Genomic DNA, 22,275 nt, shown 5'->3' on the forward strand with positions numbered 1-22,275 from the left:
AACATGGCTGAAGATGGATATCTTAACCTATTTGCTAAATATGTTTAAAAAACCTATAGTTAAAAAATACATACATTTCTTGAGAAGACTAATCCTATAATAACGAATCTATGTTTATCTGCACTGTCTGAAAGAATGTGTAAGTATACACAACAGTATATTCCCCTTGTAAGCAAGGAGAGGCATCGCAAAGCAAAACCTTTATGGCTGAATAAAAGAGTTAAGGTCGAGGTTGGTAATAAAAAACGTGCTTTTAAAGCATTCAAGTTAGCTGGGACAGTGGAAACTTTCATCAGGTACAAGGAAGCAAATAAAGCATGCAAAAAAGCTATCAAGCAAGCTAAAATAGAGATGGAAAGGGATATTGCAGCAAGGAGTAAAAAGAATCCAAAATTGTTTTTTAATTATGTGAATAGTAAAAAAATGAAGCAAGAAGGGGTGGGAACTTTATTATCACGGGGGGGTACGTTGGTTGATGAGAACGGGGAAAAAGCAGAAATTTTGAACTCTTATTTTTCATCTGTCTATACATCTGAGGAGCCAGATAATGAAGGCTTCCCTTTTAATTTACCCAGTGCTAGTAATTTAGCTACTGACGCGTGGGTCACTCAGGAGGAAATTCAAAAGAGACTTGAACATGTAAAGGTAAACAAAGGTCCAGGACCGGATGGGATTCATCCCAGGGTATTAAATGAGCTGAGCGCTGTGATTGCCAAGCCTCTTCACATAATTTTTCAGGATTCGTTGAGGTTTGGCATGGTGCCGAGAGACTGGCGGATTGCTAATGTGGTGCCATTATTTAAAAAGGGATCTCGTTCTCAGCCTGAAAACTATAGGCCTGTTAATCTGACATCAGTAGTAGGAAAGCTTCTGGAAGGGGTAATAAGGGATAGGATAGTTGAATACATTGCAGTTCACAATACTATTAGTTTGTGCCAGCATGATTTTATGCGTAACAGATCTTGCCAGACTAATTTAGTTGCCTTTTATGAGGAGGTGAGCAGGAACCTTGATGCTGGAATGGCAGTTGATGTCATCTACTTAGATTTTGCTAAAGCGTTTGATACAGTACCTCACAGAAGGTTAATGATCAAATTGAGGAATATTGGCCTAGAACATAATATTTGTAATTGGATAGAAAACTGGCTGAAGGATAGAGTACAAAGAGTGGTGGTAAATGGAACATTTTCTAATTGGGCCAGTGTGGTTAGTGGTGTACCGCAGGGGTCAGTCCTTGGTCCTTTGCTTTTTAATTTGTTTATTAATGACCTGGAGGTGGGCATAGACAGTACTGTTTCTATTTTTGCTGATGACACTAAATTGTGCAAAACTATAAGTTCCATGCAGGATGCTGACGCTTTGCAGAGCGATTTGACAAAATTGGAAAACTGGGCAGCTAACTGGAAAATGAGGTTCAATGTTGACAAGTGCAAAGTTATGCACTTTGGTAGGAATAATATAAACGCAAACTATCTACTGAATGGTAGTGTGTTGGGGGTTTCCTTAATGGAGAAGGATCTAGGGGTTTTTGTAGATCACAAGTTGTCCAATTCCAGGCAGTGTCATTCTGTGGCTACTACAGCAAATAAAGTGCTGTCTTGTATAAAAAAAGGGCATTGACTCAAGGGATGAGGACATATTTTTGCCGCTTTATAGGTCCCTGGTAAGGCCTCACCTTGAGTATGCTGTGCAGTTTTGGGCTCCAGTCCTTAAGAAGGATATTAATGAGCTGGAGAGAGTGCAGAGACGTGCAACTAAACTGGTAAAGGGGATGGAAGATTTAAGCTATGAGGTTAGACTGTCGAGGTTGGGGTTGTTTTCTCTGGAAAAGAGGCGCTTGCGAGGGGACATGATTACTCTGTACAAGTACATTAGTGGGGATTATAGGCAGTTGGGGGATGTTCTTTTTTCCCATAAAAACAATCAGCGCACCAGAGGTCACCCCTATAGATTAGAGGAACAGAGCTTCCATTTGAAGCAGTGTAAGTGGTTTTTCACGGTGAGGGCAGTGAGGCTGTGGAATGCCCTTCCTAGTGATGTGGTAATGGCAGACTCTGTTAATGCCTGTAATGAAACACTTACCAGCGCGGCGGGGACGCCCACCGCGCTGCCATCGGCGGGGACGCCCGCCGCGCCGTTCTCCTCCTGTGCCGGCTCCTTCCTAAGTGTGCGCACGCGCATTTCCGCAATTTAAAGGCGCATGCACGCTGGCGTCATGACGTCATCGCGCAATGGCGCGAAATTCAAACTATTTAAAGGGACTTTTGCTTACTTTCATTGCCCGTGATAGGATTCGATTCCTGGTGCCTTCCTGAGCCTTGTGCATTCTTGTTCCTGTATTCTGATAGTATTTCTCCTGTTTTGACCCGGCTTGCTCCTGACTATTCTGATTATCCATATCTGACCTCGGCTTATACTTTGACTACGATTTCGTCTCATCCTGCTGTATTGATTACCCGGTTTGACCCTTGCCTGTCTGACTATCCTTGATTGCTGCCCGCCCCGACCTAGCCTGCCTGAAGACGACCTTGTTTAACCCTATTTGTACCGTGATCTTTGGCCTAACTGACTTTATACAGTCGTGCCCCATTGCTGGCCAGAACTCCTGCTTTGCACCTCTCGTATAAGTCCAGGTGGCATCCGAGTAGCTGAGGGCTCCTCCCGAAGCCAAAGGCGGTCACGCTACTGGTGAAGCACGAGCCGAGACCAGGGTGCTTGGCACTAGCTCTGGTATTGGGTGCCGTCCGTGACATTATCACGGGCCATGGAGGACCAAGATCACGTTGACTCTGCCAATTCCTCTGTCTTAAAATTTTCTGAAATATGATCGTCAGTTCATGATTCGTTGTCGGCAGCTTCCCTAGCCCAGAAAAAAGCTGCTGACAAATCCCGTAGGGAGGCTCCTCAGTACAAGGTGGGGGATTTGGTATGGTTATCTACCAAAAATATTAAGTTGAAGGTCCCCTCTCCCAAACTAGGTCCCAGGTTCATTGGTCCATATCCCATCATTGCAATAATTAACTCATCTTCTGTCCGTCTTCAGTTACCTCCTAATTTCAAGATTTCTAATACCTTTCACGTTTCTCTCCTAAAACCTGCTTCTAATACTCGTTGTCTGTCTGTTCCTCCCCCGGTGTTGGTTGAAGGTCAGCCTGAGTACGAGATCCAGGAGTTCCTCGACTCCCGTCTGGTGAGAGGTAAGTTACAATATCTCACCAGGTGGAAAGGCTTTGGTCCTGAGGAGAACTCTTGGGTCTCAGTTGATGACATCAAGGCTGATCGTCTCAGGAAGCAATTCCATTCAAGATTTCCTGAGAGGCCTGGGGGTCCAGTGGCCCCCCCTAGAGAGGGGGGTAATGTAATGAAACACTTACCAGCGCGGCGGGGACGCCCACCGCGCTGCCATTGGCGGGTACGCCCGCCGCGCCGTTCTCCTCCTGTGCCGGCTCCTTCCTAAGTGTGCGCGCGCGCATTTCCGCAATTTAAAGGCGCACGCACGCTGGCGTCATGACGTCATCGCGCAATGGCGCGAAATTCAAACTATTTAAAGGGACTTTTGCTTACTTTCATTGCCCGTGATAGGATTCGATTCCTGGTGCCTTCCTGAGCCTTGTGCATTCTTGTTCCTGTATTCTGATAGTATTTCTCCTGTTTTGACCCGGCTTGCTCCTGACTATTCTGATTATCCATATCTGACCTCGGCTTATACTTTGACTACGATTTCGTCTCATCCTGCTGTATTGATTACCCGGTTTGACCCTTGCCTGTCTGACTATCCTTGATTGCTGCCCGCCCCGACCTAGCCTGCCTGAAGACGACCTTGTTTAACCCTATTTGTACCGTGATCTTTGGCCTAACTGACTTTATACAGTCGTGCCCCATTGCTGGCCAGGGAATTTCTGTTAGTTCTTTGTTGTTTCTGAGTATGCTCAAAAAAGGCTATTTAGATAGCTTTTGCCTTCAAATTTCTAGTCTTGTTGTACCTAGGGCACATGCAAAAGCCATCCCAATAGAGTTTAGCTTTTTTATTCCCCAGAATACTGTACAGCACTTAATTGGCCTCTCAGATTGTTAGTGCCTATTTAAGCTGGATATCCAGTTTGTCATCATTGTACCCTAATAAACCTATGGTTAAGTTCATAAACCAGCTATTGCTGCCATTTTTTTTTAAACCAGCCCCTTGTACCTCCTGATTTAATTTCACCACTGTATGAAATGAAGGTTCATACATCCGACTTACTTCAGTTATGTGTAGCCCATTTATTTCCTAGTATATTTTGCTGCCCCATTTCTCCACAGGGAGCAACCATTAGGTTAATAGTAAAAGGGTTAGTCCAAAAGACATGGTTAAGTCAGAAAGACTTGGTTATCCAGGCTTCATGTCTGTCATGGTGAAAACATTTCTAAGAAGGTATGTCAACAGAAACAAAAGTACTAAAGGTCATTTGAATGAAGCATGAAAACCTTGTTGGGTTCCTCATCACCTTAAATAGAATTGCTCTTTACCATTGCTGGTTCTCCATTAAGAAATGGAATAGGGCAGTTTTGGTTTCTCCAATAAGCCTTCTAAATAGTGCCACTCATTAGGTGTCCCTTCCCCAGGGACACATCTGCTGCAGGAAAGTAGCCACCTATAGTACGTAATTAGAGGATTCAAGTATACCCCAATATGCTTATGAGAATGAGGGGAAAAACATACAATATTGGTATATCAGCACTTTTACATGACATTGCTAAGGTTTGAATTTCCCCTTGAGAAATACATTAAGAAACCCTTGAATATGCCCTATGGAACTTGAGTTATATCAACGGACTTGATGTTAGTAAACAAATTAGGATTAGATTTGCTTTAATTGGTGTTGCTATAGTAAATGAATAAGGATTTGATGTATATTAATTTGTGTTGTTATAGCAACACCTATAAACTAAATCAATTGATTTCCTTAGTTTTCCAAACACAGTGCAATTATTTTTCAGTGCTGAGCAAGCACAAAGATATTCCTTCAAACAATCATACTAAATTATTATTATTATGTATAGCAAAATCTGTATCTTATAAACAATAATGAGATACAGTAACTCTCTACTTCAGTGGATAGATAGATAGATAGATGCATTTTTTTGTGGTTTTCAAAATATGAACATGAAAAAAAAACACATCAAGCTATAAAATAACCTACAACAGACAATTTCCAAACACATGATACTATGATATGTACTAATATACTCTAAGGGGCAGATTTATCAAGTTGTGAGTTTAAAGTGTAATACATTTTTAATAGATTTTTAGAAGCATATTTATCAAATGGTGAACTCTAACTTTCACCCATTGATAGATACACTTCTAAAATCCCATAGGAATAAAAAGAAAGTGAGTGAGTTTTTCTGTGGTAAACTCTAATCTCGCATTTTGATATATTTGCCTCTAAAGGTGGCCATTCATGTTCAGATTTTAGTCTTCTTATCAAGATTTTCTTACAGGAGCCCAGACAGAGTTGATCAATCAGAATAATTTATTGACTTATTGATTTACAGTGCTTCTGTGAGAATGTCTTTAAAGTAAATCTATACCCCCAGAATACTTAACTATGAGATAGTTTATACCTTGTTAAATGACCTACTAAAGCACTTAGCAAACTGGAATATATATATATATGAGTAAATATTGCTCTTGCATCTTTTACCTGGAGCCACCGTTTTGTGATAGTTTGTGTGCTCTCTCAGTGTGGGAGTACAAGGCAGAACGTTCTCCATTAATTGGCTGATGTGGCCTAACATGTATGTGTACCTTAGTTTGTTTGTGTGCACCATGAATCATATGATCCCAGCGGGCGGCCATTCATTTTTAAAATGGCAATTTTATATTTAGGATTCCCCAATGGCTCATACTACTAAAAAGTGTATTTTTATGAAAATGGTTTATTTAGATGAAGCAGGGTTTTGAGCTGTTTTTTGCGATATATTTTAATAGAGACCTACATTGTTTGGAGGTATAGTTTTCCGTTAAAAGACCAGTTACAATAAAAATTAAAGAATTTTTATAAACTTTATTGCACTGTTACCCTGCATTGGTAAAATATAAAGGGCACACAAATCATTCCAGCATGGAATATAAATTCTTAAATATAAAATGCATTAGTAATATTTATTGAGTACCAGTAATGTTTACCAAGGGTTAATTATCAGTACTCCTTGAAAAAAATTACTAAGTGACAATGAACCCACCCTTGAGTTTTAGCTACCTAGGGTTATTAGGAAAAGAGACTCAAAAAGATTCTAAATTCCACATCATCCCACCCTGAAAATTATGCATGGACTGCCCCTGTGAATCCCTAGTACTCTAGAAGCAACTTCTTCGAATTTGAGGCACAGAAAGTAATACCGGACACAGTCTATAGATACTGATTACCTGCTTTATCACCTGTGTTTTCATCATCAGGGTAAACCAGGAAAGATGTTAACCTATGAGTAAAACTTGCATAATGACAACAACACAACACATAGTCAGGGGAAATGATGAGTTTAAAGGGGACCTGTCACCCAGACATAAAAAGTTGTATAATAAAAGCCCTTTTCACATTAAACATGATACCCGGATTCCTTTTTTTTCTTAACACATCCATACCCATTATAAAGGCATTTAAAAAACCCAGCTGTCAATCATAAATTGCCTGCCCCACCTCTATGCCTTAGACATAGAGGTGGGGCAGACAATAACTTTAGCTTTCCATTCAGTACTTCCTAGATGTTCCTGCTCTCCTGACTTTCCCCTCTCTCCTCAGCATCTAACTGTGTAGCCAGTGCATGGGCCTGTCCTCCATTTTATCACATAAACAAAAGTTTGGCATGGTGTAAAGCTTGACTTACTAACAGTGTCCACAAAATGGTGCCTGCCTGCTGGCTGTGATTGTGTAATTCCAAGACTGTGCTCAACTAACAAGATGGAAATAAATTTGGATTTTTATTTAAAGTGACAGGTCCCCTTTAAGGAGGAAAGTTTTGGGCATAAGAGTTTCATTGTGAAAATCCAGTTTCTGCTAAAAATAATAATGTTATTTTCCCACACCTAGTAAAAAACATGACCTGTTCTTGTTTTCCTACCAAGGCTAGTCATGCAGCATCTCTAATATAGACTGAAAATAATAGAAAAAAAGAAACAACTGTTAATGTCCCTCTTAAATATCATGGTCCTTATAAGCACAGGAAGACCAGGCTGGCACAGGTGAACAGTTATGGCCTCCTTTTCGAAACCAATTCAAAACTTTTTATACTTATAAACATATATACATTTTGCTGTTACATATCTTCAATATATCCGTAGAATTTCACAACAGCATTTTAATATTTAAAGGAGAAGGAAAGGTAAAAACGAAGTAAGCTTTATCAGAAAGGTCTATGTAAATAAAGTCTTAAACACTGTCAGAAAGTGTCAGACCTCTATCAAAAGAAACACAGGATTTCCCTTCTTCTTTTGTGTACACATGTTCTTCTGTGTCAGACTTCCTGCTCTCAGAAAAATCTTTCAGGGCACAGCAGGAGTTTGCTCAGTTTGCTCCTCTCACCCCCTCCTTTCTCCTCCTCCCTCTCCCATCTCTCCTCTCCCCCTTCCAACTGTGCTGTAATCTTAGCTACCAGCAGCCAGAGCTGCAGTATGGAAGCTACTAAGACCAAGCTAAAATGGCTGCTATCTTAAACAAACAGAAGGAGTTTCTAGGGCTGTTTACTCAAGTATGCTAAAGCTTTCTACAGAATAAATATAGCATCTAGCTTGCACTATTGTCACTAATCTATTGGCAATAAAATGCCAAAATGCCTTTTCTTCTCCTTTATAAAGTGCAACTGAGAGCAAATACATTCTTTGAATAAATATTTCTTCTGGTTTATACATATTGAATTAAATAATTAATGGTTTCCCAGACTACTGAATTGACATTTTCTATTATTATAGAAATTAAGTATGTACTACATTATTCTCATAACAATTTGTTTTTAATGAACTGTAATTATTGATTACCTTTTCTATTCACACAATATTTAAACTAATGGGAACAAATATACTATATACAACTATAATACAATAAAGTATTGAAAAAGGGGCAGCATCTACCACAGCATAATTTATTGTTATATTATTTGCCTCCAGCTGGCTCCTGCCAAGCCTATTGAAAAGGTACAACAAGTATAGCCTATTATAGAACATCATGTACAGTTTCATGTGGAATAGTTTAAATATCTTGACAAGTGTCGAGATACATCATATTACAAGGGTTCTCTGGAGAATCAATTCAACTTGTCCTTCCTGCTTGTTTCTAGAAAAAGTGATTTTGTTGACAAAAGCTTTGCAGTGTTAAAAAAACAAAAAAAGAAAAAAAAGGAAAAACAACATCTGTATTCATGTTTTTTCAAAATATGGAAATATTTATATCAGTAGTGTTTTCAGAAAAATCAAGGGATATTTCCCCATCTTATATACAGTAAATGCATTTGGGATTACCCTTAGGATACAGTAAAGTATACTATATATATACTATATATTTACAAGCTGCATCTGTGCCAAACAGACTCAATTACACTTGCAAGCTGTGTTCAGCATTTGCAAAGTGGAAGTGGTGTAATTTCTGCAGATTAAAAATTCAATTTAACTTGCGTCTGAATCACTAATCACTATCAAGTCCAGGGTGGCATTAGGTCTAGGGTTCCCTTTTTGTCAATAGGTGCAGTTGCACACCATTCAGCAGAAAAGGCAGGATGGACACACTGGCAACCATGTGGAAATATGGAACCGCACATTGATGCATTAAGTACCTTAAGTTTGGTTAATTTTAGAACACTTGCTGTTGTGTTCCTGCTGATAGAAAGTTGTTGACTAATGGTCATCATCTGCAACACTCAATGACAAGCTCCAAAATTCCAACTTAGCTCCTTTTTAGCAATTCTTTTTTAAAAATTTTTGCCAACAGGGATAAACCAAGTATATAACGGTTACTTTTTCTCAGTATACTATAGAACAGATAAGTCATTATTGCAGGACTCTGCAATAAAGTATTGTCAGTGGTTAATGTTAACTAGGCTACACCCACAAGTACTTAAAGAGCTTTGTTCAATTTTATGATTTTCTCAAACTTCCTATTTGGTATGGTACTAATGGACCGAAGAAAGCTAATACAACTGCAATATTTAAAAAGGGATTGTGGTTTCAGCCTGACAATTACAGGCCTGTTAATTGGATATTTGTGGGGGGGTAGTTATTTGAAGATTTGAGATTATATTCAAGATCATGTTCTGGGAATGTCATTGTAGTTAGTAACCAGTGTGGCTTTATAAGAGACAGATCCTGTCAAAGCAAAGTTAGTACTTTTTATGATCTTGTATAAGGGTATTGCAGTCAAAATGGTTCATTTAGCTTTTGTCACAACTTTTACATAGTGCAACATAAATATTTGCTTTTTAATCTAAGGTATTTTGGTCTTAGTGAAGTTATTTGTGCATGGGCTGTAAATTAGTTAAATGGTCAAGTAGAGTGAGTGGTTCTCTAATTCTCTAATTGACCTATAGGTTCTATTTAATCTCTTCATTAATTACTTTGAAAAAAGCATTAAAGGCAATGTTTCTGCTGCCTCTTAGTCAGTGGCTGACACACCACAGGTTCACCTGTGCCCTGGAAGAGCACTCTCTCTGCAACACTCTCACTGTAGCCAATTCCCCCATAGCTGATACCCTGCTGGCACCAACCCAAAAGTGCAAGTTCTCTATCTTATACAAGCAGTTGTATAAACCACTATACAGTGATACAGAGATTCGATCCAGGGAGACATGGGAGTACCTTAAATTGGGTTGAAAAAAGACAGAAGTCAATCGAGTTCTACCCTTCCAAGTGAACCCAGCACACACATAAACCTATACTGGCCTAAAACCTATAATGGTTACAACAGAGGCCTTACCACACACCCTAGTTCTCCAAATTTGACCGCCCGGTGCACATTGCCAGAGGGATCGGCACCCTCACACAAACCGACAGGAAAACAAAAAGCAAATTGGCACTCAGGGCTAAAGGGAAATAATTCCTTATTAGAAAGTCTTTATTTGCGAAAAAGATGCAACGTTTCGAGGCCAATCAGCCTCTTTATAAAACCTATAATGACCTATCAATACACTCACATCCATAAACCATATATACCAACATCAATACTAACTGTAGATTTTAGTATCACAATAGCCTTGAATACTATGCTTGTTCAAGAACTCATCCAGGCCCCTCTTAAAGGCATTAACAGAATCTGCCATTACCACATCACTAGGAAGGGCATTCCCCAACCTCACTTCCCTCACTGTGAAAAACCACCTTCGCTGCTTCAAATGAAAGTTCCGTTCTTCTAATCTAAAGGGGAGGCCCCTGGTGTGCTGATCCTTTTTATAGGAAAAAGAACATCCCCAATCTGTATAGGTTTTGCTTTGTGATATCTTTCCTTACTTACTGATGACCAGTGCAAATGATTCCTTGGCACCCACTGCATATCTCCCTCTCATACAGGCATACTGTAGACTACTCCACTTATTTCCCATTTCATAAGTATGGGAGTCATGATTCAAATATGCCATACAATACTATATATTATACTATATATGCTTTCATAGTTAATTCATGCATAAGACTGCAGTGATATTACCTATACGTAAAACCTTGGGGCACTGAAAAAAGTATATTATTATTAATTTTGATTTATACAGCAATATTATATTCCACATCCCTTTAAACAGATTACACATCAGTCCTTGCCCCAGTGAATCTTACAATCTATGGTCCCTATCACATTCAAACACACAGACACTAGGGCCAAGTTATCAAAATCCAGTTAATCTGCCTGTTTGTATTTCGAATGTTGGAGAGAACTGGAGAACACAGAACAAGCACAGAACATACAAAGTCCTTTGCAGTTTGTGCCCTGCCTGGATATTTTTACAAATGGACAAAACATACCAAGAGGCCAGCAGAATGAACTACCAAAGAGCTCTGATACACTTCCACCCAAATACATACATTGCATATACACAACCAGGATGCAGCCTAAATCTCTTTTGGAACCCTTAACCTTAAATCAAAATTCTTGACAAGGGGACTCCTGAATTGACCCTTCGCCTTGAGGCACCCCACTGAACCCCCTTGTTACCTACCTTAATGAAACACCAGGAGACAGAGGTGGAGAAAATGGCCACAGCATTTATTCACATTTTATCAAATAAATAGGACCTTGCCAGCCTAACCCAAGGCAATATTCTAAAGCCATAATTCCATAAGAGGTCGCTACTATGTTCTGCCGTTCCTCGCTGAAGACTCGAATGAGTATTAGACTGCCTCTACCTACAGAGAGGATGGCCCCAAACTCTGCTACCAGCAGGAGCTGCATCACCAACCCTGAGAGAAGTTCAGCAGCCCTGCTGCCGGTCCTGAATCTGTGGTGTCTCGATGATAGGAAATCCAAGCAGGCTGTCACCTAGCACAAGCAGTAGTAGCGTCTGTATCTATCAATCCACCGTGCAGTCACAGGGGAGAACCTCCTTTCTCCCTCTGCTAAAATTACCTGTGCAGTACTCCGGCAAGTTTCTACTGCTGCTGTGACAAATAAAACTTAAAATACACTATCATATAGTCAATGTTTTGATCCAGAGGAAGGCAAAAAACCCAACCTGAAACCTGTGCCAATTATGCCTCAAGAGGGAAAAAATTCCTTCCTGACCCCATGGCGATCAGAAACTTTCCCTGGATCAAGAAATCGTAGATAACATGAATTAAATACAATGCTGACTCTCAAGTTTATACTGTATAGAGATACAGAAAGCACAATATAACAATGCATTCAGGAAAACATCCATATTCCATTATTAATAGATAATATGAGAACAAACATAAGAGAAACTCCTGACATTTTGCAAAATATGCAAAAAGGGGGAGGGTGGGTGGGATGTTTCTACCTGCTCAGAAGATAAGGAAGAGAGTGCTTCTTTTTCTGACATATATCTTTGCAAAGGGGAAGAAGCACACCAGTGTTCACCTGAAGAAGGGGTCACCCCCGAAAGCTTGTGCTGTTTGTTCATTTCTGCAAATAAATTATTTCAAAGCATTGTCGACACACTGGTGTGCTTCTTCCCCTTTGCAAAGATATATGGAAAAGAGGCTTGGGAGCGGCCGTGGAAGTCAAGCACCCTTTGAGAACATGTATGTAAGTGGTGTGCTGAAGATTTTTTTTTTATGTTGATTGAACTCTTTTTCTGACATCACATCCCTCTCTTTCTCCACCCCTCCCCAGGCCAGCTTTCTCCTGCCTTAACTCATTCCTTCTCACCTAATCACAGTTGCACCTGCTTCTGCCAATCTCTAAACATAGACCAGTGTAATCTGGCTGCTGGTTATTCGGATCCCTTGTCATGCACTTTTTGCATTGTTGCAGTGATTTTGAAGTAGAAATGGAACTGTAGTTAAAGTACAGTAGGTAAAATTGAAATGCCACTATTAACACACTTACTAAATGCAGCTAATACGAATTCCACAGAAGTGGAAACAAACTACAGTTTCAACATTAAAGGGCTGGTACAAAAAAGTAGAAGAGCAACATAAATTCAAATAATTCTCCCTTTCTTTACCTGAGCAGTACAATACATATAGTATACTATGGTACCATTGAGTCTAACTATTATAAGCAAACAACCTTTTAGAAAGATCAGAATAGCATTTTCCCCCTCATACCCCCCTCCCTGGATAGGTTTCCCTATTCACCTCCCCCGTTCCACTGAAAATCAAACTCAGTTGAAATAAATCAAGTTCATTGCAATGTGCATTGGTATTTTTATTGTTTATCTGGATTTCTCATGTTTCTGAAAACCTTGGAAATCCAATAAAAATTTATAAGAATAAAAAAAATATGCCGCTATTTCAGCGGTATTTCCATGACTTCAGTCAAGAGAGAGAAAGGCTGGGATACCAGCCGAAACGTCAGTCTTTTGTTATAATCTGTGAATAAATTTCTTTGATGTGCTTCCTGCATGAAGTGGCCCGTCTGTTCAAGTTCCTGTACATACATATGAGGACTGCACCCAGGCATTACTTTCTTCTATTTCGTGAGTGCCCTACCTATGTATGCTGTATATATATATATATATATACAGTCCAAGACACTTTCAGCACACCAAACCTGCAATACAAATTACCTGGGTGCTACCTCCATGTATCAAACTATCCAAAAATCCAACGATATAAAACAGGCCTGTTTTAATACTATGACACAATAAAAGTAATGTTTTATCCTTAAAAGATCCTGGCGTGCACCTTATATTGTTGGATTTATTATATATATATATATATAATGACAATGCATCTGAATGGGCAACACTGTGGCACATAAATATGTAGTGAAATCTATTTAGTGTAGTTAGAGAACTAATTTAAGTAAGCTTAGTATATGTAGATAGTGAAGTAATTTAGTTGCTGAGGTAAAGTGATGACTTATGAGATTTATTGGGATATGTGAACTTGTGAAGAGGAATACGTCTACTTTTTATGTTATTGTTCTTAAAATGGAATAGCTTTCAATTTCCTTATTGATATTCAAGTTAACAAGATCAGTTTGATGTTTAAAGCTTCCTGTGCCCTGCATTAAAAAGGGAATTTTAATCAATTAATTCACTGGCATTTTTATAAAAAATTATTTGTAGTCAAATATTACTATAGGACGTTCTATATTTAACAGGTAATATATTTTATGAATGGGGTGAATCACAAAACATGCTCAGAATAGAATGATATTTTTTGCAGAGTTTTGTATCAGCAGGTTAAGTAAAAAATGGCAGGATATTATATATATATATATATATATATATATATATATATATATATATATATATATAGGTAAACGGAGAGGAACGGCACTCACAGGGAATTTTCACACCAAGGACATCAACAAGCTTGTAGAAAAGTGAGGTTCTTTATTAGTCCGACGTTTCAGTTCCTTCAGGAACTTTCATCAGGGACAACAGTATTGCAGTGCATAGTGAACGTTTTTTAAACCCAAAAGGGCGTTGCAACCACTTTTGGCGCCCTTTTGGATGAAAGTTCCTGAAGGAACTGAAACGTCGGACTAATAAAGAACCTCACTTTTCTACAAGCTTGTTGATGTCCTTGGTGTGAAAATTCCCTGTGAGTGCCGTTCCTCTCCGTTTACCTACAGATTACTACACTGTCCTGGCACCCAGGTAGCGTCTCTCACTTTTGGTGTGCAGCTTATGAACTGTTTATATATATATATATATATATATATATATATACATACTATAAATATTCTGTAAAGCCACTTATTGTATGACCTTATTTAAAAAAACAGTTTTTATAATGAAGATTTAATCTATCTAACTGGCCCTGTTCTAATGCTGCAGTATTATCGTAAATAAACATGATGCTGCAGTCTATAGTGCAACACCTTTTAAAAACTATAGCCCACGCGCTCCTTACATCCGAAACCAATTCCAACCCCCAAATTCACAAACAGTAACGGCAAAAAAGAAATGACAAAGAAACATTCAAACCCTTGGTTTTTTTTAGAGTATTCGTTGTGGGTATCAAAAAAGACTTTGGAAAAACACCCTTTTCCTTATTGCTCCTTATTCCATATTGTTTTAGTTTTGTAACCTGCTGAAAAACCATTGTTAGTAACTCACAAATCTGGTGAAGGTGATGCATCTTTGTGCAATGCAATACCAGACAATGCTAGTCGCCTTACTGTTCAGGTTTCAATGATAACATTTCAGGCCACAAAGAAAAGCATATTCTCCAAAGGGAGTGTTTTTGGACACTGATCAGGAAATTCCTATTAAATTGTATTTGCTATGGAGTATTAATGCACAGCACATAACCCAAATCCTGACCTCCGCCCCCATAGCACATTGCATGTGTGGAGAATTGAGTCATATGGTTACTTTCAGGCCTGAAAATAAATCCAAAACCCTCAATAATGTTTGACTGAACGATAACTTTCAAACTAGAATGATAACAAGCCAACCCCAAAGACTAAGGGGCCCATTCATTAAAGCACAAATTTTCGCTAGTTAAAAGCATGATTGGAAAAAATTCGGAGTGACCACAACAATTTTCGATTTGCGATCCAAAAGTCACAAAGTTTTCGAATCCGAACAATCGTAAACGGCATGAGAACCTTTCTGGCTTTGAAACGTCAATGCATGATTTTGACAGGACTTAATGGCACTCTACAGCTCCAACCTGGCCAAAAGAGTCACGATACCAAAGCTTGAATGAATTCCGAAATGGTCGTAGTCTTTGTGAAAAATAGGACTTTTTCGTGGAAGTTAATGAAAATCACGAAAAAGTCGTGCAATTTTAACAATATTATCGTGGTCATTAAGAAAAGTACTAAAAAGCTGTAGCAGAAGAATGAATCTAAGGGGCCCATTCATGAAACCACAATTTGTTTTTTCAGAAAAAATCGTATTTTTTCTGAAAAAAAAATTGTGGTTTCATTAATGGTAAAAACTAAGTAAGCTTTATCAGAAAGGTCTATGTAAATACAGCCATAAGGACTTACAGCAACATTGCACTGACTTCTCTGTGAAAAGATTTCTTGTGTCTGTAATTCATGTGCCACAGACACTCAGCTCTCTGCTCTCTCCTGCTCCCCCTTCCCTCAAGAATGTTATGAACTCACTCCCCCCCCTTAGGAATGTGGATCTGAGCCAATCAGCAGGAAGCTGACTCATAGGGGGAGATTTATTAAGAACGCTCCGAGCGTTCATTCGAGCATATTTTTGCCGATTTTTTCTCGACTTTTTCGTACGCCCGCGTGACTTTTTTGTATGCGCTTGCGCGACTTTTCCGTACGTTTGCGCAAAAATTCCGTGACTTTCGGATTGCCAATACAATATTATTGCGACTAATATGATTTTTTCATAAGCATTTTCGTGATATTTGCAATCTTCAGAAATGATCGTATCCAATCCGAATTTTTCCCATTTGGGATTCGAACTCTTGTTTTAATGAATTGGCCCCATAGTCTAACTAACTGAGCATGTTCACTTGGTCTTGGTGCAGGAGTGAGGCATTATGGGAACTTTCTTTACACAGCTCAGCGTTTTTTCTTCCTGTTTGGCTTCTGATCATCTGAACAGGTGAAATATGGGGAGACTTAAGGGCACTATTGAGACAACTGAAGGTATGCCTGCATCTTGAGATTAACTCTTTATTAGCCTTTTCTTCTCCTTTAAATGTTACACACATACACAATATGTTAATATTCTTTCAATAAAATTCTAAATTATATTCTGAATGATGCAGTCACAACAGTTACAAAATTATATATCTACTCTATACATATGTCTCTAAATAGAAGTGTAAAACTAGGGAAATCATTGTATTTAGTACAGCAAAAAAAGATTATCTTCCATGACTACAACACAAAAAATGGTGGATGGTGCTCACTCACTTTACACCCTGCCCTGCATGTAGGAAAATACTCATAAAATCAGAAAAATCTTCTGCAGAATTGCCCTGATCTGATGGAGGCTTAGTTTACAGATTTATCCCAATATGTAATAAAGGGTACTAAGTTTGCCCAGGAGCAGTAACCCATAGCAACCAATAAGATGTTTGCTTTTAAACGGGTAACAGTAAATTCTTCCTGCTGATTGGTTGCTATGGGTTACTGCTCCTGGGCAAACTTAGTGCCTTGAATTTCATAACTCCAATAATTTATTGTGCCATTAATGTCAGGGCAGCCCAAGGCTATCTTAGGCAACATGAGGGGTTGAGCACTAATCTACAATGGTCTTTTTCATAATGAACCCGTCAGTGATAGCAGCACAGAAATTAGATCTGACAGTTAGACAGATAAAGTATGATGTATGGGGCATGAAATGAATTTACAACAAAACTTCTCTTATTATCATTTTTTCCTTAATTTCTTGCATGATCTAGCCCTCTTTACTGATGTACTATCCCCACAGTAATACCTAGCCTGTGCAATGCCTTCTGCCTGGAGTAACGTGCATGCTCCTCAAGGCATGGAAGGAGGGCCAAAATGTGTTGGTTTTTCTGAAGGACACTGGTTGTCTTCGTCTTGTCATTAGGTGATAAATATTATTTCTCAAATACCCCATATTTGTATTTATCTAACTGGCTTTAGGTTAATTAATTTAATTTAAGTAACCATAGTTAATAAAAATATATATTTTTTGGAGGAAATAGTTTACTTGTTGAATCTAATACCCCAGCAACTGTGGGTGCACCCAAAGTGCCTGTTAGTTGGTAAATAAATTAATCTAATTTCTCCCAAATGCAAAACATAATATCTAGTGCTTTGGAGAAGGGAAAAATTAAACTGTGACCACAAGCAAAATATGGATATGGACCGAAAGGTGACTAAAAAGTTCTTTAGAAAAGCACACATACATTTTAGCTACACAATTTTTGCACAATGTTTTGGGTTTTTAAACCTGTAATGACCAGGCAGCAACAGAACATGTCAATGCAGGGTTGTGGATCCACATGTGAACTAGCAGCCAAGATCATACAAAGCTTCTAATCCAAACCAATGTTCTCTCTAATTTTTAGCCCATGTGTACAACACATATTTTTGTGCACACTTATAACTGGGTTTGCAGATCCAATTAATTAATAAATAGTGTGCTTTCACAAAAAAAAATTCTGTGGCCACCACAATTTGTTATGTGGACAATTTAAATATCTATGTGACTGGGAAACTTCAACTACCTCTCACTTAAGGACTTAAGTCTACATTTTTTTTTCATAATAAAAACTAAATTAGCCCTTTTCAGTTACTCTCTCTCTCTCTCTCAAGCCAAGTCCTGCCAAGTAACAATAGTTTCCTTCCTTGTGTAATACCAATTTTTATGCCTGAAAAACTTACAGTATTTTCACTGTTATTAGACTAGTTTCAACCTCAAAGGTAGAATTCAAAGGTCTCCAGGTCTCACCTAAAAGAATTCTACAATATGGCTCTTATAATAAAAAGAAGAGGAAATGCAGGTGTATTATATGGGATACTGCAGATTTGTATTTTGCTTTATTACATTAAATACACAAAGAAGTATTTCAAAGATAAGTTTTTGAACATTCTGGATATAGCTAAGTAAAAAAACGATTCACTTTCCACTGTAGGTAATCTGTTACCATTTCCTGATAAAAATGCCTACAAAAATCTCACTATGACATATATGAGATTGATACATTAACTTTACCTTTACTATATTTATTTATTCCTGGGTATAACTAGAAGATAGTTTTAACTGAACCTTTATCCGCTAGTGTACTCTGGGAGGCTGATTTACTAATCCACGAATCCGAATCCCTAATGGGAAAAAAACGGATTGGAAAAGAACATTTTGCGACTTTTTCGTATTTTTTGTGATTTTTTCGTCGCTGTCGCGACTTTTTCGTAGCCGTTACGACTTGCACGAATTGTCGCGACTTTTTCATAGCCGTTCCGACTTGCGCGAATTGTCGCAACTTTTTCGTATTTAGCGCTAGTAAACGGCAGGCAAATCTTTCTGATTTTTTCGCGACGGCTACGAAAAAGTCGCGTCAATTCGCGCAAGTCGGAACGGCTACGAAAAAGTTGCGACAATTTACGAAAAAGTTGCGACGGCGACGAAAAAATTGCAAAATACTGATCATTACAAAAAAAACGCATTTGGACGCTTTCGATCCATTCGTGGATTAGTAAATCGGCCCCTATATCTACAACATAAAAACAAAACAGAATTGAAAAGATAAAAACAGAGCAAGGATTTTCTATATTTTCTGCTCTCAGAAACGTTTGCCTTTCTGGACCAAGCAGAAAAGAAAAAAGGTTAAGCATGGAACCAGCAGCACTTTTAAATAACAATTATAAGTTACACAAAGTATTAAAAACATTACACAGCTGATAAGTTTATTGTTATTTGTTTATTTTAGAAATGGCAATTAAAAGAATTTGCAGTACAATAATGGACATTATTTTAAGAGGCACCTTGATTAAATATACATTATTCAATTCAAAACCTTCTACTTTATAAACTCAATGTCATGAATATTTGAACTTTTTAAGAACATTAAAGTAAGTTAATACAAAGTGCCTGGGAAGAGTCTGACAGCTTATTATTCATATTTGCACACATTTGCTAAACATAATGCTCACAGGGCACGGGAGCAATCTACATGCATTCAACTCATGTTCTCCAGCACCCAAGAGTTAATGCAGTAGATTTGTAATAACTACAGCATATAACTATAAAGTGCATAGTTAATCCCATGATCCAGCTAATTGCTTCATAGTTTCTAGAATGATTACCATAAAGCCTTATGCTTATCTCTGTACGAACCACTCTGTGTCATCACTTATCTTTGACCAAAGTATTATCAACAAGGTACAGAGACAGTGAACATAATCTTTCTTTAATTATGGATTCATATGCTTTTCATGCTGTATCAGAAGGATATTGCAGTCATATTGCAGTCTTGGAAAAACCAATTAACTGCCAAACACGTAATTAAGCCTAATACAACAGCAATTAGAAACTACAGAACACTCCTGTAAGTGCATTCAGGTGTAAGTGTATTGAATGTAATGCTTCCTCTCAAAGATGAAAGTATTACTCAGAACATTATGTTATTTGCTTGCTTCTAATTCTTAACAATGCACTGTTTATTCCTTTGTGATTTAACAATAATTTAATGTCTCCATAGTGTAACAAACAGTTTTTCATTCTCCACTGGTCTGAATGATTTTTTACATGAAACAATGAAATTTTTCTATTTTATACATTTTTAAAGTGAGTATAAAAAGCCATTTACTGCACAGATACACAGTTAAGTTGGGTTGAAAAAAGACCAAAGTTTATCAAGTTCAACCCCTCCAAACGAACTCCACTGTACATATATACAGTACACATACTTATACAGATGTATCTATATACTAACATATAAACTATATATACCAATATCTATACTAATTATACATTTTAGAATCACTATTTAGTATAGCATTTGAGATTATGCTTCTTCAGGAAATTATCCAAGCCACTCTTCAAGTCATTAACAGAATCTGCCATTACAACATCACTAGGAAAGGCATTCCACAACTTCACTGCCCTCACCATGAGAAACCACCTACACTGCTTCAAATGAAAGTTTTTCTATAATAATCCTCTCTAATGTAAACAATATTCATGCCCCCCTGCCAGTGCATTCCTTCAGAGAGGATAGAGTCACGTCCAACTTGGTTTTCAGGTTTGTGCAATAATGTGTTGTAATAATTGTTGTTTGGTGGCACCACACATGGACCTGTGGCCATGCAATTCCATTAGGTAATATGAAATTATATGACAACACCAATGTGTGTGTGTGTTTCAGCTTTTAGTGCCCAGTCACAATGTTGTGAGTTAAATCTTAGAAAGAGTTAAAGTGCAACAGTTGCACATCCCTGTATGGTTAGCATTAAAGTTCTTGCTCAGGATAAAGATTGGATAAAGGGCAATGGAAAATGCAATGTTTGATATGGGCAAGAAGGTAATGGTTAGACAGGTAGATATGGCCAGCACATGATTGAAATGGGAGGCAGCTTTTATCATCCAGTTGCACTTAATATTGACATTAGTCCAAATGTGGACTTTAGCCTTGACAATTTTCCTTATCTAGCAGAATGAGGTTCCTAAGAGACTAATCCTCCAATGAAGCATATAAAAACATAATTTCCAACTGGGTTCTGCACAACAGTCATCACTGTTGGTTATTGAAGCAAATTTGATCATATCATTCCTGAGGAAATTTACTGTAAATGTATTATTAACTGCTATATTCACATTTCTATTACTTGAGGGACCGCAAAAAGCATTGCAATATTAAGTTTTATTAAAACACTTTAAATCTATGTAAAGGTATAGGGTATTATCTGAAATGCTTGGGACCTGGGGTTTTTCAGATAAAGGGTTTTTCTATCATTTGGATCTCCATACATAAGTCCACTAAAAGGACATTTAAACATTAATTAAACCCAATAGGATTATTTTGCCACCAATATAAATTCATGCATAGGGATGGGTGAAATGATTTGTGTGGCAAAAAATTTTGCTGCACAACAGTAAAATGTGCCGCGCGTCACTTCTTTTGATGTGGGCGTCACTTTCTATGATGCATGCATCAGCTTTTTTAATGCGTGTCAATGGAATGACGCACACAGAAAAAAACCCATGCATGCGGAAATAAAACTACACATGCGTCAAAAGCGGACGCACACGTCATAGAAATCAACGTACTGTTTTATTATTTCAGAGAAGAAGGAAATCATTTTAAAATTCTGTAAAATGGACTCACGAGACAAACTGAAGGAAACAAAATTTAAATAAATTATATAATGTAAGTAAAGTTTATCTTGCTGAATTTGAAACTGACCGAATATTGGGTTTCTGTTAAATGATCCTTTTCGTACAGATATGGGTCCTGTTATGCAGAATGCTCAGGACCTTGGTTTTCCAAATAAGTGATCTTTTCAAAAATTGGATCGCTATGCACTTAAGGGCTCTGGCACACAGGGAGATTAGTCGCCCGGGGCAAAACTCCCTGTTCGCGGGCGACTAATCTCCCCGAGTTGCCTTCCCCCTGCCATCCCACCGGCGAACATGTAAGTCGCCGGCGGGATGGCACAAGCGGCGGCGGGATTTCGCACAAATCGCCGAAAAAGACTCGCGAAAAAACAGTAGTTTTCAGCAATGTTTACTATGGCCTCCTTAATCACTTTCAGCACAATAATCCTCTACCCCTTTTACTACATGACTACTGTATAAACCGTTAACCTTGTATCCAGAAAAAACACTTGAAACAACAACTGGAATGCAACTACGGCCATATAATGGGAGCAAAGTGGTTATTGTATTGTATTAGGAGAAAATAAACAAGAGTCCAGTCTAGGAACCTCTAGCAATTAACAGCCATCATACCCATAATGTTCAACCAGTCAACAGGATGAGAGATTAATGACAAAGTCTGGTATTTTGACCCTCACCTTATGTATGTGGCACAGTTGGAAGGCGCTGAAATGCAAAAAATGAAATGAAATGAAACGAAAGCGCTGAGGGACTGGGGAGCCGATCTGTACATGATTCCCTCCAGCAAACAAGGAGTTAAAGAGCTCAGCCTTTTGGGCGGGAAAGAAAGCAGCAGTACTCACCCCCTCCCCTTCTGCCTGTCAGCTCTTCTCTGCAGGGGTCACTCGGCAGGCACGG

The 22,275-nt window shown here is 38.3% G+C and overlaps 1 protein-coding gene across 1 annotated transcript in view; it reads right to left on the bottom strand.

The window, feature by feature from the left end:
- Positions 1–22,275, bottom strand: part of kcng2 (potassium channel, voltage gated modifier subfamily G, member 2) — a 69,643-nt gene that overhangs the window by 25,387 nt on the left and 21,981 nt on the right. The window lies entirely within an intron of this gene.

Source organism: Xenopus tropicalis, chromosome 6 (genome assembly GCF_000004195.4).
Source record: "Xenopus tropicalis strain Nigerian chromosome 6, UCB_Xtro_10.0, whole genome shotgun sequence".
In the NCBI taxonomy this organism is placed as follows: Eukaryota; Metazoa; Chordata; class Amphibia; order Anura; family Pipidae; genus Xenopus; species Xenopus tropicalis.